Source organism: Schistocerca nitens, unplaced genomic scaffold (genome assembly GCF_023898315.1).
Source record: "Schistocerca nitens isolate TAMUIC-IGC-003100 unplaced genomic scaffold, iqSchNite1.1 HiC_scaffold_118, whole genome shotgun sequence".
Classification (NCBI taxonomy): domain Eukaryota; kingdom Metazoa; phylum Arthropoda; class Insecta; order Orthoptera; family Acrididae; genus Schistocerca; species Schistocerca nitens.
The window spans coordinates 205,660-222,735 of NW_026045660.1; the positions used below are offsets into that span (position 1 = coordinate 205,660).

A 17,076-nucleotide genomic window follows, 5' to 3' on the forward strand; every position below is an offset into this window, starting at 1 on the left:
TCCAAAGTTGACCTTGGTCTGTAATGATATCTTCAATGCTGGAAGTGATGTCCTAAGGGACTTCTGTGAGGGCATAGTGGTTTTGGTACCCAAAACCCCAGCGGGAAAGACAGTCGACAATCTCCGACCGCTTACATTACTTAATACCGATTATAAGATATTCGCGCGGGTCATGATGCAGCGATTCCGTACGGTACTTAGTACTGTCACGGGGGCCTACCAGACGAGCGTTGGGAACACTAGAAACATACAGCAGACGTTAACTGCATATCGAGATATCATAGCTACAGCCGCCGCTTGCGAAATGCGATGCGCTCTAGTCTCGTTAGATTTTGAGAAAGCATTCGATAAAATCAGTCACTCATATCTTCTGTGCGTGATGGAAGCAATGAATTTTCCACGGAAAGTTGTTGACACTGTTACACTGCTGCTGCGAAACGGTACGTCCAAGATCTGTCTCAACGGTCAACTCAGTAAACCTATTAACATCACTCGGTCGGTGCGACAAGGTTGCCCGATGTCAATGGCTTTGTTTGCAGTTGCTCTTGAACCCTTACTGTTCTCCCTGGCGCAAGACCTTCCGGGAATACGCATACATGGCCAGAAGATCGTATGCCAGGCATTTGCGGATGACGTCAGTTTCGTGGTGACGAAAGATGAAGATTTGGAACGCGCGTTTCAGCTGATATCCACTTATGCAGCCGCATCAGGAGCGAAAGTCAACTGTCCAAAGTCTGGCATTATGGAACTTGGTAGGGGACTCGAACTTGGCAATAGCCAATCACTAAAAAGAATGACTACATTTAAATGTCTCGGCATTGAATACGCGCGCACCATCCGCTGCACGTCTGCTCTTAATTATCGAAAATTATTGGCACAAATTCGGGCCGGCATACGGCAACATCACTTGCGCAATCTCAACGCCATACAAAGAGTGCTTTTAGTCAATACATACATTGTTTCTAAAGTGAATTATGTCGCGCAAATCCTGCCACTACCAAAGGTCATAGCACAACGAATGCTCGCAGCGCTCGGACACTTTGTCACTAGGGGACACATTTTCAAAGTCCCATTTGCAACCCTGACGCTCCCCTTGGGAAAGGGCGGCCTAAATCTGACTGATGTTTACCACAAAGCGAAAGCATTATATATCAGAAACATGTATAAACAATGGCAACGTTCACCAAATTCCTTAACGGCCCACCTTCTCAATGAAATTGCACCTGCCAGCATGATGCCTCCGGTAAACGTAAGTCACATCCCGACTGCATTTTGCCACTTTAGTACTTTTTTCCTCGAATACAGCTATATTCAAAGCAACATACCTGCGAATGATCTTTACAGGGTCAAAGCACTTTACAGCTGCCTGACGGACAGTAAGCCGCGCAACAGAATAGAAGTGAAGTATAGAGACTGCAACTGGGATAAGATCTGGGAAAACATTCATGACGCACACTTACCATCGCAGGTGCGGTCTACATGGTACATGGCGGTGAATAGGATCATACCGACAAATTCAAAACTACACATGATCCACTTGGCAGACACTCCGAACTGCGTTCACTGTACTCTACTAGATACCATCGAACATCGCTTTCTATGCGACAATGTGAAAGACATCTGGCTTCTCTTTGCACGGAAGCTCTCAAGTATGCTGCGTACTGCACCTAGGATGATTACTCCAGCTGGACTCCTCACTCCCGATGCCGTTCCCTACCCCCCGGCAAAACGACGAGCAGTCAATTGGCTTCAAGGTCAGACGGTGTATTATATATTATCGGTGCCAGAAAAAAATAAAGAAGACTATTGGCTTTACCTAATAACTCAACACCAGCAACTTCAACGAATAGACAAATATAGAGAAAAGTATGCTTTCTTTCTCCTCCGAACGTTGACGTAGAGAGATATTCCTCCAGGGCGCCGTCGCAGTCCGAAAATTCTGATGGATGGCCCCTTCCCGAATATGATAGTCGCAATTAGGATTCGGATTGCGGCGATCGAACGGCCACGAACATGCAACGGACCACCCCGACAGTGGTGACGCTTTGGGGGATGCTGCCTCTTCTGTCGAGAGCAATGCGAGACTGTTCTACAAGATCAACGTCGAAAATTGTAGATCTACTATCCAAATTATAAATTATTCTTTTCTTGTTTATTTAATTAGTAAGATTCGTTTATTGAAAAGAAGATGTGTTTACGTTATGTTTGACCTTCTCCTGTCAGAGGAAGAGTTGTTCCTTCTTGCTGTGGAAGACTCCAGCATCACAAGTTTATTTTCACACATTCAGTCTCCCTCGGAAGGTGATGAGTTTTCTAACATTTCTGCAGAAGATTTCATTTGCTTTATTTTCCACATCACATATAGTGGCTTAACCAAATCACCACACGGATACTGAAGAGCATCCATTTGTTACATGATTAATTTTTTATTTCAACGGAGATTTTTGCCAATGGCGGAGGAGCCGAGCCGATGAAGGCACTTTTGGCGAGCGTGAGGACGGGCTAGAAGGGGTGGATGGAGGCCCGAAAAAAAAAAAAAAAAAAAAAAAAAAAAAAAAAAAAAGTGGTTAAGGCGTAAAAAAAAAAAAAAAAAAAAAAAAAAAAAAAAAGTGGTAGAATGCTCGCCTGCCACGCGGGCGGCCCGGGTTCGATTCCCGGCCGATGCATCGTTTTGCTGTTCCCGCGATAATGCTGCCGTGCTGCTTGCGCTCTTGAGATGCACGATCCACAAGAATGTATAGCTGGATTCCCTTGAGAAGAACCGAGAACGCAGCACTCGCGGGTCCCCACTAGGACGCTCGCATCATGTTCTACAGACTAGCGTCGGCCTGGCCTCACAATTTGCTATGTCCAGGTGCCTCCGAGGCACTGAACGTTAACGACAAGGAGTGCTGCCTATCGTTTGCAAAAGCTGCAGCAACACCGCAATCAACTGGGCCGGCAATGCACGTCTAGCAACAGAACACGTTATCCAGGAAGTACAGTGTCTTTACGTCTAACATTGGGTATGGTACTTACCCAGTTTCCAGGAAAAACGGTTCGCCCGTGCCTCGGTAGCGCAGTAGGCAGCGCGTAAGTCTCATAATCTTAAGGTCGTGAGTTCGATCCTCACCCGGGGCATTTAATTTTCTGTGACTGATGGTGATGCTGTTGCTAGGGCACCAACTTATTTCTTGTTTGTTATCCACAACGGTTTCAACGCTTCAGCGGGAAAATGTTTACTCCCTGTTACTGCTACTTACAGCTTCCCTTTCCCTCTTCTCCCAGCACAGCATGAAGCCAAAAGCATTGCTCTGAGACGTTTGAGGTGCGCGCCTTGCCAGTGAGTAAGCGCAAAGACGCTCGCAAAGAGAGAAGGGCGCCGACGCGGGACACGACACGAAATGCGACAAGCGACCGTCCGAACCGGCGAAGACACCCCCACATCCGGTGTGGTCTAGTAGCTAGGATACCTGGCTTTCACCCAGGAGGCCCGGGTTCGATTCCCGGTACCGGAACGGAATTTTTTCCACACGAACTGTGACAAGTTTGAGCTGACCGAGCTGCCGTTTCCCGTCCTGCTCGCAATATAGCTACTGTTTCGTGACCGTCAGCAGAATATAGACGAGGGAAGCAGACGTCCGACGACCATAGAAATGGTGTACGGCTTCATGCCATACGTTTCCAGCGCAGGGCTGAGCAACTGCATCTGCCGAGGCCCGTTAGCTCAGTTGGTTAGAGCGTCGTGCTAATAACGCGAAGGTCGTGGGTTCGATCCCCCCACGGGCCACTAGTCTTTTACTACTACGAAAAGGCAGCGCCGATTTCAGCAGGCGAGTGTGATGACCAAAAGATCATCACCCTGCGTGGAAGTTGACAGAGGATCCGAACCCGACTTGTCGGGAAGCGCTACAGCATTCACTCGGCAATGGCCATAATATGTTGAATACACTGGTTCTCAACCGATAAAGACAAGATGAAAGAAAATGTCCGATTGCCGATTTGTAACAACTTTGGCCCTTGTCAGTACTTGGGCGGGTGAGCGCATGGGGACACAGGGTACCGTTGGCAGTTTTACTTCCTGTTTTTTCTTTCTCCTTTGTTTTTGGAGCTACAACCCGATTCGGTCATGGACACGCCACCGTGAAAGGAAGGGGGAGTGCTGTGTGCCCATCGCCTCGCCTCTCCTTACCTCTCTCAGTCGTTTCTCGTGCTTGTCGTTTTGATATAGGCCGATTTGAGAGCGTCAGCTCTCGCGTCAGCTGAGCAAAGTCGAGACAAGTCGAGACACACTATAGGCTGGTCTGCAGCGAGTAAGAAGGGGGAAAAAAAACATTAATTTAAGGGCACGTGGCGAAAGTACTCATACGCGAAATTAAAAAGCCTGTTGCGGTGGCCGGGAATCGAACCCGGATCAACTGCTTGGAAGGCAACTATGCTGACCATTACACCACCACCGCACAAGGAAGCGCCCCGACGCCGCGCTGTGTCGGCTTCCCGCCTGTCGGCAGCGGCCGAAGGTGATCGTACCTGGCAGGCGCATTTCGAGGTAGGCTAGGGGAGAACATCCAGCCGCATTCGGACGGCGTATCCGCGCACATTTCGCATCCTTTGGCAAGAGTCGGTGCCGGCACCGGCGACGCAAGAGTACGCAGAGGACCGCGTTCTGGCGGCATATTTAAGCAGTGCAGTGCAGGATTCAGCGCCTGCAGCATCTTCTCGACAGAATGCTACGGCGCTTGACGGCAGTCCCACTTTCCCTTGAGACATCTGCTCGGCAAGCAGCGTGAAGTTACTACTGGCCCGAGCATCGGTGGTTCAGTGGTAGAATGCTCGCCTGCCACGCGGGCGGCCCGGGTTCGATTCCCGGCCGATGCATCGTTTTGCTGTTCCCGCGATAATGCTGCCGTGCTGCTTGCGCTCTTGAGATGCACGATCCACAAGAATGTATAGCTGGATTCCCTTGAGAAGAACCGAGAACGCAGCACTCGCGGGTCCCCACTAGGACGCTCGCATCATGTTCTACAGACTAGCGTCGGCCTGGCCTCACAATTTGCTATGTCCAGGTGCCTCCGAGGCACTGAACGTTAACGACAAGGAGTGCTGCCTATCGTTTGCAAAAGCTGCAGCAACACCGCAATCAACTGGGCCGGCAATGCACGTCTAGCAACAGAACACGTTATCCAGGAAGTACAGTGTCTTTACGTCTAACATTGGGTATGGTACTTACCCAGTTTCCAGGAAAAACGGTTCGCCCGTGCCTCGGTAGCGCAGTAGGCAGCGCGTAAGTCTCATAATCTTAAGGTCGTGAGTTCGATCCTCACCCGGGGCATTTAATTTTCTGTGACTGATGGTGATGCTGTTGCTAGGGCACCAACTTATTTCTTGTTTGTTATCCACAACGGTTTCAACGCTTCAGCGGGAAAATGTTTACTCCCTGTTACTGCTACTTACAGCTTCCCTTTCCCTCTTCTCCCAGCACAGCATGAAGCCAAAAGCATTGCTCTGAGACGTTTGAGGTGCGCGCCTTGCCAGTGAGTAAGCGCAAAGACGCTCGCAAAGAGAGAAGGGCGCCGACGCGGGACACGACACGAAATGCGACAAGCGACCGTCCGAACCGGCGAAGACACCCCCACATCCGGTGTGGTCTAGTAGCTAGGATACCTGGCTTTCACCCAGGAGGCCCGGGTTCGATTCCCGGTACCGGAACGGAATTTTTTCCACACGAACTGTGACAAGTTTGAGCTGACCGAGCTGCCGTTTCCCGTCCTGCTCGCAATATAGCTACTGTTTCGTGACCGTCAGCAGAATATAGACGAGGGAAGCAGACGTCCGACGACCATAGAAATGGTGTACGGCTTCATGCCATACGTTTCCAGCGCAGGGCTGAGCAACTGCATCTGCCGAGGCCCGTTAGCTCAGTTGGTTAGAGCGTCGTGCTAATAACGCGAAGGTCGTGGGTTCGATCCCCCCACGGGCCACTAGTCTTTTACTACTACGAAAAGGCAGCGCCGATTTCAGCAGGCGAGTGTGATGACCAAAAGATCATCACCCTGCGTGGAAGTTGACAGAGGATCCGAACCCGACTTGTCGGGAAGCGCTACAGCATTCACTCGGCAATGGCCATAATATGTTGAATACACTGGTTCTCAACCGATAAAGACAAGATGAAAGAAAATGTCCGATTGCCGATTTGTAACAACTTTGGCCCTTGTCAGTACTTGGGCGGGTGAGCGCATGGGGACACAGGGTACCGTTGGCAGTTTTACTTCCTGTTTTTTCTTTCTCCTTTGTTTTTGGAGCTACAACCCGATTCGGTCATGGACACGCCACCGTGAAAGGAAGGGGGAGTGCTGTGTGCCCATCGCCTCGCCTCTCCTTACCTCTCTCAGTCGTTTCTCGTGCTTGTCGTTTTGATATAGGCCGATTTGAGAGCGTCAGCTCTCGCGTCAGCTGAGCAAAGTCGAGACAAGTCGAGACACACTATAGGCTGGTCTGCAGCGAGTAAGAAGGGGGAAAAAAAACATTAATTTAAGGGCACGTGGCGAAAGTACTCATACGCGAAATTAAAAAGCCTGTTGCGGTGGCCGGGAATCGAACCCGGATCAACTGCTTGGAAGGCAACTATGCTGACCATTACACCACCACCGCACAAGGAAGCGCCCCGACGCCGCGCTGTGTCGGCTTCCCGCCTGTCGGCAGCGGCCGAAGGTGATCGTACCTGGCAGGCGCATTTCGAGGTAGGCTAGGGGAGAACATCCAGCCGCATTCGGACGGCGTATCCGCGCACATTTCGCATCCTTTGGCAAGAGTCGGTGCCGGCACCGGCGACGCAAGAGTACGCAGAGGACCGCGTTCTGGCGGCATATTTAAGCAGTGCAGTGCAGGATTCAGCGCCTGCAGCATCTTCTCGACAGAATGCTACGGCGCTTGACGGCAGTCCCACTTTCCCTTGAGACATCTGCTCGGCAAGCAGCGTGAAGTTACTACTGGCCCGAGCATCGGTGGTTCAGTGGTAGAATGCTCGCCTGCCACGCGGGCGGCCCGGGTTCGATTCCCGGCCGATGCATCGTTTTGCTGTTCCCGCGATAATGCTGCCGTGCTGCTTGCGCTCTTGAGATGCACGATCCACAAGAATGTATAGCTGGATTCCCTTGAGAAGAACCGAGAACGCAGCACTCGCGGGTCCCCACTAGGACGCTCGCATCATGTTCTACAGACTAGCGTCGGCCTGGCCTCACAATTTGCTATGTCCAGGTGCCTCCGAGGCACTGAACGTTAACGACAAGGAGTGCTGCCTATCGTTTGCAAAAGCTGCAGCAACACCGCAATCAACTGGGCCGGCAATGCACGTCTAGCAACAGAACACGTTATCCAGGAAGTACAGTGTCTTTACGTCTAACATTGGGTATGGTACTTACCCAGTTTCCAGGAAAAACGGTTCGCCCGTGCCTCGGTAGCGCAGTAGGCAGCGCGTAAGTCTCATAATCTTAAGGTCGTGAGTTCGATCCTCACCCGGGGCATTTAATTTTCTGTGACTGATGGTGATGCTGTTGCTAGGGCACCAACTTATTTCTTGTTTGTTATCCACAACGGTTTCAACGCTTCAGCGGGAAAATGTTTACTCCCTGTTACTGCTACTTACAGCTTCCCTTTCCCTCTTCTCCCAGCACAGCATGAAGCCAAAAGCATTGCTCTGAGACGTTTGAGGTGCGCGCCTTGCCAGTGAGTAAGCGCAAAGACGCTCGCAAAGAGAGAAGGGCGCCGACGCGGGACACGACACGAAATGCGACAAGCGACCGTCCGAACCGGCGAAGACACCCCCACATCCGGTGTGGTCTAGTAGCTAGGATACCTGGCTTTCACCCAGGAGGCCCGGGTTCGATTCCCGGTACCGGAACGGAATTTTTTCCACACGAACTGTGACAAGTTTGAGCTGACCGAGCTGCCGTTTCCCGTCCTGCTCGCAATATAGCTACTGTTTCGTGACCGTCAGCAGAATATAGACGAGGGAAGCAGACGTCCGACGACCATAGAAATGGTGTACGGCTTCATGCCATACGTTTCCAGCGCAGGGCTGAGCAACTGCATCTGCCGAGGCCCGTTAGCTCAGTTGGTTAGAGCGTCGTGCTAATAACGCGAAGGTCGTGGGTTCGATCCCCCCACGGGCCACTAGTCTTTTACTACTACGAAAAGGCAGCGCCGATTTCAGCAGGCGAGTGTGATGACCAAAAGATCATCACCCTGCGTGGAAGTTGACAGAGGATCCGAACCCGACTTGTCGGGAAGCGCTACAGCATTCACTCGGCAATGGCCATAATATGTTGAATACACTGGTTCTCAACCGATAAAGACAAGATGAAAGAAAATGTCCGATTGCCGATTTGTAACAACTTTGGCCCTTGTCAGTACTTGGGCGGGTGAGCGCATGGGGACACAGGGTACCGTTGGCAGTTTTACTTCCTGTTTTTTCTTTCTCCTTTGTTTTTGGAGCTACAACCCGATTCGGTCATGGACACGCCACCGTGAAAGGAAGGGGGAGTGCTGTGTGCCCATCGCCTCGCCTCTCCTTACCTCTCTCAGTCGTTTCTCGTGCTTGTCGTTTTGATATAGGCCGATTTGAGAGCGTCAGCTCTCGCGTCAGCTGAGCAAAGTCGAGACAAGTCGAGACACACTATAGGCTGGTCTGCAGCGAGTAAGAAGGGGGAAAAAAAACATTAATTTAAGGGCACGTGGCGAAAGTACTCATACGCGAAATTAAAAAGCCTGTTGCGGTGGCCGGGAATCGAACCCGGATCAACTGCTTGGAAGGCAACTATGCTGATCATTACACCACCACCGCACAAGGAAGCGCCCCGACGCCGCGCTGTGTCGGCTTCCCGCCTGTCGGCAGCGGCCGAAGGTGATCGTACCTGGCAGGCGCATTTCGAGGTAGGCTAGGGGAGAACATCCAGCCGCATTCGGACGGCGTATCCGCGCACATTTCGCATCCTTTGGCAAGAGTCGGTGCCGGCACCGGCGACGCAAGAGTACGCAGAGGACCGCGTTCTGGCGGCATATTTAAGCAGTGCAGTGCAGGATTCAGCGCCTGCAGCATCTTCTCGACAGAATGCTACGGCGCTTGACGGCAGTCCCACTTTCCCTTGAGACATCTGCTCGGCAAGCAGCGTGAAGTTACTACTGGCCCGAGCATCGGTGGTTCAGTGGTAGAATGCTCGCCTGCCACGCGGGCGGCCCGGGTTCGATTCCCGGCCGATGCATCGTTTTGCTGTTCCCGCGATAATGCTGCCGTGCTGCTTGCGCTCTTGAGATGCACGATCCACAAGAATGTATAGCTGGATTCCCTTGAGAAGAACCGAGAACGCAGCACTCGCGGGTCCCCACTAGGACGCTCGCATCATGTTCTACAGACTAGCGTCGGCCTGGCCTCACAATTTGCTATGTCCAGGTGCCTCCGAGGCACTGAACGTTAACGACAAGGAGTGCTGCCTATCGTTTGCAAAAGCTGCAGCAACACCGCAATCAACTGGGCCGGCAATGCACGTCTAGCAACAGAACACGTTATCCAGGAAGTACAGTGTCTTTACGTCTAACATTGGGTATGGTACTTACCCAGTTTCCAGGAAAAACGGTTCGCCCGTGCCTCGGTAGCGCAGTAGGCAGCGCGTAAGTCTCATAATCTTAAGGTCGTGAGTTCGATCCTCACCCGGGGCATTTAATTTTCTGTGACTGATGGTGATGCTGTTGCTAGGGCACCAACTTATTTCTTGTTTGTTATCCACAACGGTTTCAACGCTTCAGCGGGAAAATGTTTACTCCCTGTTACTGCTACTTACAGCTTCCCTTTCCCTCTTCTCCCAGCACAGCATGAAGCCAAAAGCATTGCTCTGAGACGTTTGAGGTGCGCGCCTTGCCAGTGAGTAAGCGCAAAGACGCTCGCAAAGAGAGAAGGGCGCCGACGCGGGACACGACACGAAATGCGACAAGCGACCGTCCGAACCGGCGAAGACACCCCCACATCCGGTGTGGTCTAGTAGCTAGGATACCTGGCTTTCACCCAGGAGGCCCGGGTTCGATTCCCGGTACCGGAACGGAATTTTTTCCACACGAACTGTGACAAGTTTGAGCTGACCGAGCTGCCGTTTCCCGTCCTGCTCGCAATATAGCTACTGTTTCGTGACCGTCAGCAGAATATAGACGAGGGAAGCAGACGTCCGACGACCATAGAAATGGTGTACGGCTTCATGCCATACGTTTCCAGCGCAGGGCTGAGCAACTGCATCTGCCGAGGCCCGTTAGCTCAGTTGGTTAGAGCGTCGTGCTAATAACGCGAAGGTCGTGGGTTCGATCCCCCCACGGGCCACTAGTCTTTTACTACTACGAAAAGGCAGCGCCGATTTCAGCAGGCGAGTGTGATGACCAAAAGATCATCACCCTGCGTGGAAGTTGACAGAGGATCCGAACCCGACTTGTCGGGAAGCGCTACAGCATTCACTCGGCAATGGCCATAATATGTTGAATACACTGGTTCTCAACCGATAAAGACAAGATGAAAGAAAATGTCCGATTGCCGATTTGTAACAACTTTGGCCCTTGTCAGTACTTGGGCGGGTGAGCGCATGGGGACACAGGGTACCGTTGGCAGTTTTACTTCCTGTTTTTTCTTTCTCCTTTGTTTTTGGAGCTACAACCCGATTCGGTCATGGACACGCCACCGTGAAAGGAAGGGGGAGTGCTGTGTGCCCATCGCCTCGCCTCTCCTTACCTCTCTCAGTCGTTTCTCGTGCTTGTCGTTTTGATATAGGCCGATTTGAGAGCGTCAGCTCTCGCGTCAGCTGAGCAAAGTCGAGACAAGTCGAGACACACTATAGGCTGGTCTGCAGCGAGTAAGAAGGGGGAAAAAAAACATTAATTTAAGGGCACGTGGCGAAAGTACTCATACGCGAAATTAAAAAGCCTGTTGCGGTGGCCGGGAATCGAACCCGGATCAACTGCTTGGAAGGCAACTATGCTGACCATTACACCACCACCGCACAAGGAAGCGCCCCGACGCCGCGCTGTGTCGGCTTCCCGCCTGTCGGCAGCGGCCGAAGGTGATCGTACCTGGCAGGCGCATTTCGAGGTAGGCTAGGGGAGAACATCCAGCCGCATTCGGACGGCGTATCCGCGCACATTTCGCATCCTTTGGCAAGAGTCGGTGCCGGCACCGGCGACGCAAGAGTACGCAGAGGACCGCGTTCTGGCGGCATATTTAAGCAGTGCAGTGCAGGATTCAGCGCCTGCAGCATCTTCTCGACAGAATGCTACGGCGCTTGACGGCAGTCCCACTTTCCCTTGAGACATCTGCTCGGCAAGCAGCGTGAAGTTACTACTGGCCCGAGCATCGGTGGTTCAGTGGTAGAATGCTCGCCTGCCACGCGGGCGGCCCGGGTTCGATTCCCGGCCGATGCATCGTTTTGCTGTTCCCGCGATAATGCTGCCGTGCTGCTTGCGCTCTTGAGATGCACGATCCACAAGAATGTATAGCTGGATTCCCTTGAGAAGAACCGAGAACGCAGCACTCGCGGGTCCCCACTAGGACGCTCGCATCATGTTCTACAGACTAGCGTCGGCCTGGCCTCACAATTTGCTATGTCCAGGTGCCTCCGAGGCACTGAACGTTAACGACAAGGAGTGCTGCCTATCGTTTGCAAAAGCTGCAGCAACACCGCAATCAACTGGGCCGGCAATGCACGTCTAGCAACAGAACACGTTATCCAGGAAGTACAGTGTCTTTACGTCTAACATTGGGTATGGTACTTACCCAGTTTCCAGGAAAAACGGTTCGCCCGTGCCTCGGTAGCGCAGTAGGCAGCGCGTAAGTCTCATAATCTTAAGGTCGTGAGTTCGATCCTCACCCGGGGCATTTAATTTTCTGTGACTGATGGTGATGCTGTTGCTAGGGCACCAACTTATTTCTTGTTTGTTATCCACAACGGTTTCAACGCTTCAGCGGGAAAATGTTTACTCCCTGTTACTGCTACTTACAGCTTCCCTTTCCCTCTTCTCCCAGCACAGCATGAAGCCAAAAGCATTGCTCTGAGACGTTTGAGGTGCGCGCCTTGCCAGTGAGTAAGCGCAAAGACGCTCGCAAAGAGAGAAGGGCGCCGACGCGGGACACGACACGAAATGCGACAAGCGACCGTCCGAACCGGCGAAGACACCCCCACATCCGGTGTGGTCTAGTAGCTAGGATACCTGGCTTTCACCCAGGAGGCCCGGGTTCGATTCCCGGTACCGGAACGGAATTTTTTCCACACGAACTGTGACAAGTTTGAGCTGACCGAGCTGCCGTTTCCCGTCCTGCTCGCAATATAGCTACTGTTTCGTGACCGTCAGCAGAATATAGACGAGGGAAGCAGACGTCCGACGACCATAGAAATGGTGTACGGCTTCATGCCATACGTTTCCAGCGCAGGGCTGAGCAACTGCATCTGCCGAGGCCCGTTAGCTCAGTTGGTTAGAGCGTCGTGCTAATAACGCGAAGGTCGTGGGTTCGATCCCCCCACGGGCCACTAGTCTTTTACTACTACGAAAAGGCAGCGCCGATTTCAGCAGGCGAGTGTGATGACCAAAAGATCATCACCCTGCGTGGAAGTTGACAGAGGATCCGAACCCGACTTGTCGGGAAGCGCTACAGCATTCACTCGGCAATGGCCATAATATGTTGAATACACTGGTTCTCAACCGATAAAGACAAGATGAAAGAAAATGTCCGATTGCCGATTTGTAACAACTTTGGCCCTTGTCAGTACTTGGGCGGGTGAGCGCATGGGGACACAGGGTACCGTTGGCAGTTTTACTTCCTGTTTTTTCTTTCTCCTTTGTTTTTGGAGCTACAACCCGATTCGGTCATGGACACGCCACCGTGAAAGGAAGGGGGAGTGCTGTGTGCCCATCGCCTCGCCTCTCCTTACCTCTCTCAGTCGTTTCTCGTGCTTGTCGTTTTGATATAGGCCGATTTGAGAGCGTCAGCTCTCGCGTCAGCTGAGCAAAGTCGAGACAAGTCGAGACACACTATAGGCTGGTCTGCAGCGAGTAAGAAGGGGGAAAAAAAACATTAATTTAAGGGCACGTGGCGAAAGTACTCATACGCGAAATTAAAAAGCCTGTTGCGGTGGCCGGGAATCGAACCCGGATCAACTGCTTGGAAGGCAACTATGCTGACCATTACACCACCACCGCACAAGGAAGCGCCCCGACGCCGCGCTGTGTCGGCTTCCCGCCTGTCGGCAGCGGCCGAAGGTGATCGTACCTGGCAGGCGCATTTCGAGGTAGGCTAGGGGAGAACATCCAGCCGCATTCGGACGGCGTATCCGCGCACATTTCGCATCCTTTGGCAAGAGTCGGTGCCGGCACCGGCGACGCAAGAGTACGCAGAGGACCGCGTTCTGGCGGCATATTTAAGCAGTGCAGTGCAGGATTCAGCGCCTGCAGCATCTTCTCGACAGAATGCTACGGCGCTTGACGGCAGTCCCACTTTCCCTTGAGACATCTGCTCGGCAAGCAGCGTGAAGTTACTACTGGCCCGAGCATCGGTGGTTCAGTGGTAGAATGCTCGCCTGCCACGCGGGCGGCCCGGGTTCGATTCCCGGCCGATGCATCGTTTTGCTGTTCCCGCGATAATGCTGCCGTGCTGCTTGCGCTCTTGAGATGCACGATCCACAAGAATGTATAGCTGGATTCCCTTGAGAAGAACCGAGAACGCAGCACTCGCGGGTCCCCACTAGGACGCTCGCATCATGTTCTACAGACTAGCGTCGGCCTGGCCTCACAATTTGCTATGTCCAGGTGCCTCCGAGGCACTGAACGTTAACGACAAGGAGTGCTGCCTATCGTTTGCAAAAGCTGCAGCAACACCGCAATCAACTGGGCCGGCAATGCACGTCTAGCAACAGAACACGTTATCCAGGAAGTACAGTGTCTTTACGTCTAACATTGGGTATGGTACTTACCCAGTTTCCAGGAAAAACGGTTCGCCCGTGCCTCGGTAGCGCAGTAGGCAGCGCGTAAGTCTCATAATCTTAAGGTCGTGAGTTCGATCCTCACCCGGGGCATTTAATTTTCTGTGACTGATGGTGATGCTGTTGCTAGGGCACCAACTTATTTCTTGTTTGTTATCCACAACGGTTTCAACGCTTCAGCGGGAAAATGTTTACTCCCTGTTACTGCTACTTACAGCTTCCCTTTCCCTCTTCTCCCAGCACAGCATGAAGCCAAAAGCATTGCTCTGAGACGTTTGAGGTGCGCGCCTTGCCAGTGAGTAAGCGCAAAGACGCTCGCAAAGAGAGAAGGGCGCCGACGCGGGACACGACACGAAATGCGACAAGCGACCGTCCGAACCGGCGAAGACACCCCCACATCCGGTGTGGTCTAGTAGCTAGGATACCTGGCTTTCACCCAGGAGGCCCGGGTTCGATTCCCGGTACCGGAACGGAATTTTTTCCACACGAACTGTGACAAGTTTGAGCTGACCGAGCTGCCGTTTCCCGTCCTGCTCGCAATATAGCTACTGTTTCGTGACCGTCAGCAGAATATAGACGAGGGAAGCAGACGTCCGACGACCATAGAAATGGTGTACGGCTTCATGCCATACGTTTCCAGCGCAGGGCTGAGCAACTGCATCTGCCGAGGCCCGTTAGCTCAGTTGGTTAGAGCGTCGTGCTAATAACGCGAAGGTCGTGGGTTCGATCCCCCCACGGGCCACTAGTCTTTTACTACTACGAAAAGGCAGCGCCGATTTCAGCAGGCGAGTGTGATGACCAAAAGATCATCACCCTGCGTGGAAGTTGACAGAGGATCCGAACCCGACTTGTCGGGAAGCGCTACAGCATTCACTCGGCAATGGCCATAATATGTTGAATACACTGGTTCTCAACCGATAAAGACAAGATGAAAGAAAATGTCCGATTGCCGATTTGTAACAACTTTGGCCCTTGTCAGTACTTGGGCGGGTGAGCGCATGGGGACACAGGGTACCGTTGGCAGTTTTACTTCCTGTTTTTTCTTTCTCCTTTGTTTTTGGAGCTACAACCCGATTCGGTCATGGACACGCCACCGTGAAAGGAAGGGGGAGTGCTGTGTGCCCATCGCCTCGCCTCTCCTTACCTCTCTCAGTCGTTTCTCGTGCTTGTCGTTTTGATATAGGCCGATTTGAGAGCGTCAGCTCTCGCGTCAGCTGAGCAAAGTCGAGACAAGTCGAGACACACTATAGGCTGGTCTGCAGCGAGTAAGAAGGGGGAAAAAAAACATTAATTTAAGGGCACGTGGCGAAAGTACTCATACGCGAAATTAAAAAGCCTGTTGCGGTGGCCGGGAATCGAACCCGGATCAACTGCTTGGAAGGCAACTATGCTGACCATTACACCACCACCGCACAAGGAAGCGCCCCGACGCCGCGCTGTGTCGGCTTCCCGCCTGTCGGCAGCGGCCGAAGGTGATCGTACCTGGCAGGCGCATTTCGAGGTAGGCTAGGGGAGAACATCCAGCCGCATTCGGACGGCGTATCCGCGCACATTTCGCATCCTTTGGCAAGAGTCGGTGCCGGCACCGGCGACGCAAGAGTACGCAGAGGACCGCGTTCTGGCGGCATATTTAAGCAGTGCAGTGCAGGATTCAGCGCCTGCAGCATCTTCTCGACAGAATGCTACGGCGCTTGACGGCAGTCCCACTTTCCCTTGAGACATCTGCTCGGCAAGCAGCGTGAAGTTACTACTGGCCCGAGCATCGGTGGTTCAGTGGTAGAATGCTCGCCTGCCACGCGGGCGGCCCGGGTTCGATTCCCGGCCGATGCATCGTTTTGCTGTTCCCGCGATAATGCTGCCGTGCTGCTTGCGCTCTTGAGATGCACGATCCACAAGAATGTATAGCTGGATTCCCTTGAGAAGAACCGAGAACGCAGCACTCGCGGGTCCCCACTAGGACGCTCGCATCATGTTCTACAGACTAGCGTCGGCCTGGCCTCACAATTTGCTATGTCCAGGTGCCTCCGAGGCACTGAACGTTAACGACAAGGAGTGCTGCCTATCGTTTGCAAAAGCTGCAGCAACACCGCAATCAACTGGGCCGGCAATGCACGTCTAGCAACAGAACACGTTATCCAGGAAGTACAGTGTCTTTACGTCTAACATTGGGTATGGTACTTACCCAGTTTCCAGGAAAAACGGTTCGCCCGTGCCTCGGTAGCGCAGTAGGCAGCGCGTAAGTCTCATAATCTTAAGGTCGTGAGTTCGATCCTCACCCGGGGCATTTAATTTTCTGTGACTGATGGTGATGCTGTTGCTAGGGCACCAACTTATTTCTTGTTTGTTATCCACAACGGTTTCAACGCTTCAGCGGGAAAATGTTTACTCCCTGTTACTGCTACTTACAGCTTCCCTTTCCCTCTTCTCCCAGCACAGCATGAAGCCAAAAGCATTGCTCTGAGACGTTTGAGGTGCGCGCCTTGCCAGTGAGTAAGCGCAAAGACGCTCGCAAAGAGAGAAGGGCGCCGACGCGGGACACGACACGAAATGCGACAAGCGACCGTCCGAACCGGCGAAGACACCCCCACATCCGGTGTGGTCTAGTAGCTAGGATACCTGGCTTTCACCCAGGAGGCCCGGGTTCGATTCCCGGTACCGGAACGGAATTTTTTCCACACGAACTGTGACAAGTTTGAGCTGACCGAGCTGCCGTTTCCCGTCCTGCTCGCAATATAGCTACTGTTTCGTGACCGTCAGCAGAATATAGACGAGGGAAGCAGACGTCCGACGACCATAGAAATGGTGTACGGCTTCATGCCATACGTTTCCAGCGCAGGGCTGAGCAACTGCATCTGCCGAGGCCCGTTAGCTCAGTTGGTTAGAGCGTCGTGCTAATAACGCGAAGGTCGTGGGTTCGATCCCCCCACGGGCCACTAGTCTTTTACTACTACGAAAAGGCAGCGCCGATTTCAGCAGGCGAGTGTGATGACCAAAAGATCATCACCCTGCGTGGAAGTTGACAGAGGATCCGAACCCGACTTGTCGGGAAGCGCTACAGCATTCACTCGGCAATGGCCATAATATGTTGAATACA

At 52.7% G+C, this 17,076-nt stretch overlaps 33 non-coding genes across 33 annotated transcripts; 27 read left to right on the forward strand and 6 right to left on the reverse strand.

The window, feature by feature from the left end:
• The first annotated feature begins 3,047 nt into the window (after positions 1–3,047).
• On the forward strand, positions 3,048–3,120 carry Trnam-cau (transfer RNA methionine (anticodon CAU)). Its single transcript has one exon. It is a non-coding gene; the product is annotated as a tRNA-Met (tRNA).
• Positions 3,121–3,425: 305 nt separating this feature from the next.
• Positions 3,426–3,497, forward strand: Trnae-uuc (transfer RNA glutamic acid (anticodon UUC)). The gene has a single exon. It is a non-coding gene; the product is annotated as a tRNA-Glu (tRNA).
• Positions 3,498–3,695: 198 nt separating this feature from the next.
• On the forward strand, positions 3,696–3,769 carry Trnai-aau (transfer RNA isoleucine (anticodon AAU)). The gene has a single exon. It is a non-coding gene; the product is annotated as a tRNA-Ile (tRNA).
• A 598-nt stretch (positions 3,770–4,367) lies between these two features.
• Trnag-ucc (transfer RNA glycine (anticodon UCC)) lies at positions 4,368–4,439 on the reverse strand. The gene has a single exon. It is a non-coding gene; the product is annotated as a tRNA-Gly (tRNA).
• Positions 4,440–4,786: 347 nt separating this feature from the next.
• Trnag-gcc (transfer RNA glycine (anticodon GCC)) lies at positions 4,787–4,857 on the forward strand. The gene has a single exon. It is a non-coding gene; the product is annotated as a tRNA-Gly (tRNA).
• A 381-nt stretch (positions 4,858–5,238) lies between these two features.
• Positions 5,239–5,311, forward strand: Trnam-cau (transfer RNA methionine (anticodon CAU)). The gene has a single exon. It is a non-coding gene; the product is annotated as a tRNA-Met (tRNA).
• A 305-nt stretch (positions 5,312–5,616) lies between these two features.
• Positions 5,617–5,688, forward strand: Trnae-uuc (transfer RNA glutamic acid (anticodon UUC)). The gene has a single exon. It is a non-coding gene; the product is annotated as a tRNA-Glu (tRNA).
• Positions 5,689–5,886: 198 nt separating this feature from the next.
• Positions 5,887–5,960, forward strand: Trnai-aau (transfer RNA isoleucine (anticodon AAU)). Its single transcript has one exon. It is a non-coding gene; the product is annotated as a tRNA-Ile (tRNA).
• A 598-nt stretch (positions 5,961–6,558) lies between these two features.
• Positions 6,559–6,630, reverse strand: Trnag-ucc (transfer RNA glycine (anticodon UCC)). The gene has a single exon. It is a non-coding gene; the product is annotated as a tRNA-Gly (tRNA).
• A 347-nt stretch (positions 6,631–6,977) lies between these two features.
• Trnag-gcc (transfer RNA glycine (anticodon GCC)) lies at positions 6,978–7,048 on the forward strand. The gene has a single exon. It is a non-coding gene; the product is annotated as a tRNA-Gly (tRNA).
• Positions 7,049–7,429: 381 nt separating this feature from the next.
• On the forward strand, positions 7,430–7,502 carry Trnam-cau (transfer RNA methionine (anticodon CAU)). Its single transcript has one exon. It is a non-coding gene; the product is annotated as a tRNA-Met (tRNA).
• Positions 7,503–7,807: 305 nt separating this feature from the next.
• Trnae-uuc (transfer RNA glutamic acid (anticodon UUC)) lies at positions 7,808–7,879 on the forward strand. Its single transcript has one exon. It is a non-coding gene; the product is annotated as a tRNA-Glu (tRNA).
• Positions 7,880–8,077: 198 nt separating this feature from the next.
• Positions 8,078–8,151, forward strand: Trnai-aau (transfer RNA isoleucine (anticodon AAU)). The gene has a single exon. It is a non-coding gene; the product is annotated as a tRNA-Ile (tRNA).
• A 598-nt stretch (positions 8,152–8,749) lies between these two features.
• On the reverse strand, positions 8,750–8,821 carry Trnag-ucc (transfer RNA glycine (anticodon UCC)). The gene has a single exon. It is a non-coding gene; the product is annotated as a tRNA-Gly (tRNA).
• A 347-nt stretch (positions 8,822–9,168) lies between these two features.
• Positions 9,169–9,239, forward strand: Trnag-gcc (transfer RNA glycine (anticodon GCC)). The gene has a single exon. It is a non-coding gene; the product is annotated as a tRNA-Gly (tRNA).
• A 381-nt stretch (positions 9,240–9,620) lies between these two features.
• Trnam-cau (transfer RNA methionine (anticodon CAU)) lies at positions 9,621–9,693 on the forward strand. The gene has a single exon. It is a non-coding gene; the product is annotated as a tRNA-Met (tRNA).
• Positions 9,694–9,998: 305 nt separating this feature from the next.
• Positions 9,999–10,070, forward strand: Trnae-uuc (transfer RNA glutamic acid (anticodon UUC)). Its single transcript has one exon. It is a non-coding gene; the product is annotated as a tRNA-Glu (tRNA).
• Positions 10,071–10,268: 198 nt separating this feature from the next.
• Trnai-aau (transfer RNA isoleucine (anticodon AAU)) lies at positions 10,269–10,342 on the forward strand. Its single transcript has one exon. It is a non-coding gene; the product is annotated as a tRNA-Ile (tRNA).
• Positions 10,343–10,940: 598 nt separating this feature from the next.
• On the reverse strand, positions 10,941–11,012 carry Trnag-ucc (transfer RNA glycine (anticodon UCC)). The gene has a single exon. It is a non-coding gene; the product is annotated as a tRNA-Gly (tRNA).
• Positions 11,013–11,359: 347 nt separating this feature from the next.
• On the forward strand, positions 11,360–11,430 carry Trnag-gcc (transfer RNA glycine (anticodon GCC)). Its single transcript has one exon. It is a non-coding gene; the product is annotated as a tRNA-Gly (tRNA).
• A 381-nt stretch (positions 11,431–11,811) lies between these two features.
• Trnam-cau (transfer RNA methionine (anticodon CAU)) lies at positions 11,812–11,884 on the forward strand. The gene has a single exon. It is a non-coding gene; the product is annotated as a tRNA-Met (tRNA).
• A 305-nt stretch (positions 11,885–12,189) lies between these two features.
• Positions 12,190–12,261, forward strand: Trnae-uuc (transfer RNA glutamic acid (anticodon UUC)). The gene has a single exon. It is a non-coding gene; the product is annotated as a tRNA-Glu (tRNA).
• A 198-nt stretch (positions 12,262–12,459) lies between these two features.
• Positions 12,460–12,533, forward strand: Trnai-aau (transfer RNA isoleucine (anticodon AAU)). Its single transcript has one exon. It is a non-coding gene; the product is annotated as a tRNA-Ile (tRNA).
• Positions 12,534–13,131: 598 nt separating this feature from the next.
• Trnag-ucc (transfer RNA glycine (anticodon UCC)) lies at positions 13,132–13,203 on the reverse strand. The gene has a single exon. It is a non-coding gene; the product is annotated as a tRNA-Gly (tRNA).
• A 347-nt stretch (positions 13,204–13,550) lies between these two features.
• On the forward strand, positions 13,551–13,621 carry Trnag-gcc (transfer RNA glycine (anticodon GCC)). Its single transcript has one exon. It is a non-coding gene; the product is annotated as a tRNA-Gly (tRNA).
• A 381-nt stretch (positions 13,622–14,002) lies between these two features.
• Positions 14,003–14,075, forward strand: Trnam-cau (transfer RNA methionine (anticodon CAU)). Its single transcript has one exon. It is a non-coding gene; the product is annotated as a tRNA-Met (tRNA).
• A 305-nt stretch (positions 14,076–14,380) lies between these two features.
• Positions 14,381–14,452, forward strand: Trnae-uuc (transfer RNA glutamic acid (anticodon UUC)). The gene has a single exon. It is a non-coding gene; the product is annotated as a tRNA-Glu (tRNA).
• A 198-nt stretch (positions 14,453–14,650) lies between these two features.
• Positions 14,651–14,724, forward strand: Trnai-aau (transfer RNA isoleucine (anticodon AAU)). Its single transcript has one exon. It is a non-coding gene; the product is annotated as a tRNA-Ile (tRNA).
• A 598-nt stretch (positions 14,725–15,322) lies between these two features.
• On the reverse strand, positions 15,323–15,394 carry Trnag-ucc (transfer RNA glycine (anticodon UCC)). The gene has a single exon. It is a non-coding gene; the product is annotated as a tRNA-Gly (tRNA).
• Positions 15,395–15,741: 347 nt separating this feature from the next.
• On the forward strand, positions 15,742–15,812 carry Trnag-gcc (transfer RNA glycine (anticodon GCC)). The gene has a single exon. It is a non-coding gene; the product is annotated as a tRNA-Gly (tRNA).
• A 381-nt stretch (positions 15,813–16,193) lies between these two features.
• Trnam-cau (transfer RNA methionine (anticodon CAU)) lies at positions 16,194–16,266 on the forward strand. Its single transcript has one exon. It is a non-coding gene; the product is annotated as a tRNA-Met (tRNA).
• A 305-nt stretch (positions 16,267–16,571) lies between these two features.
• Trnae-uuc (transfer RNA glutamic acid (anticodon UUC)) lies at positions 16,572–16,643 on the forward strand. The gene has a single exon. It is a non-coding gene; the product is annotated as a tRNA-Glu (tRNA).
• A 198-nt stretch (positions 16,644–16,841) lies between these two features.
• Positions 16,842–16,915, forward strand: Trnai-aau (transfer RNA isoleucine (anticodon AAU)). The gene has a single exon. It is a non-coding gene; the product is annotated as a tRNA-Ile (tRNA).
• Positions 16,916–17,076: the final 161 nt, after the last annotated feature.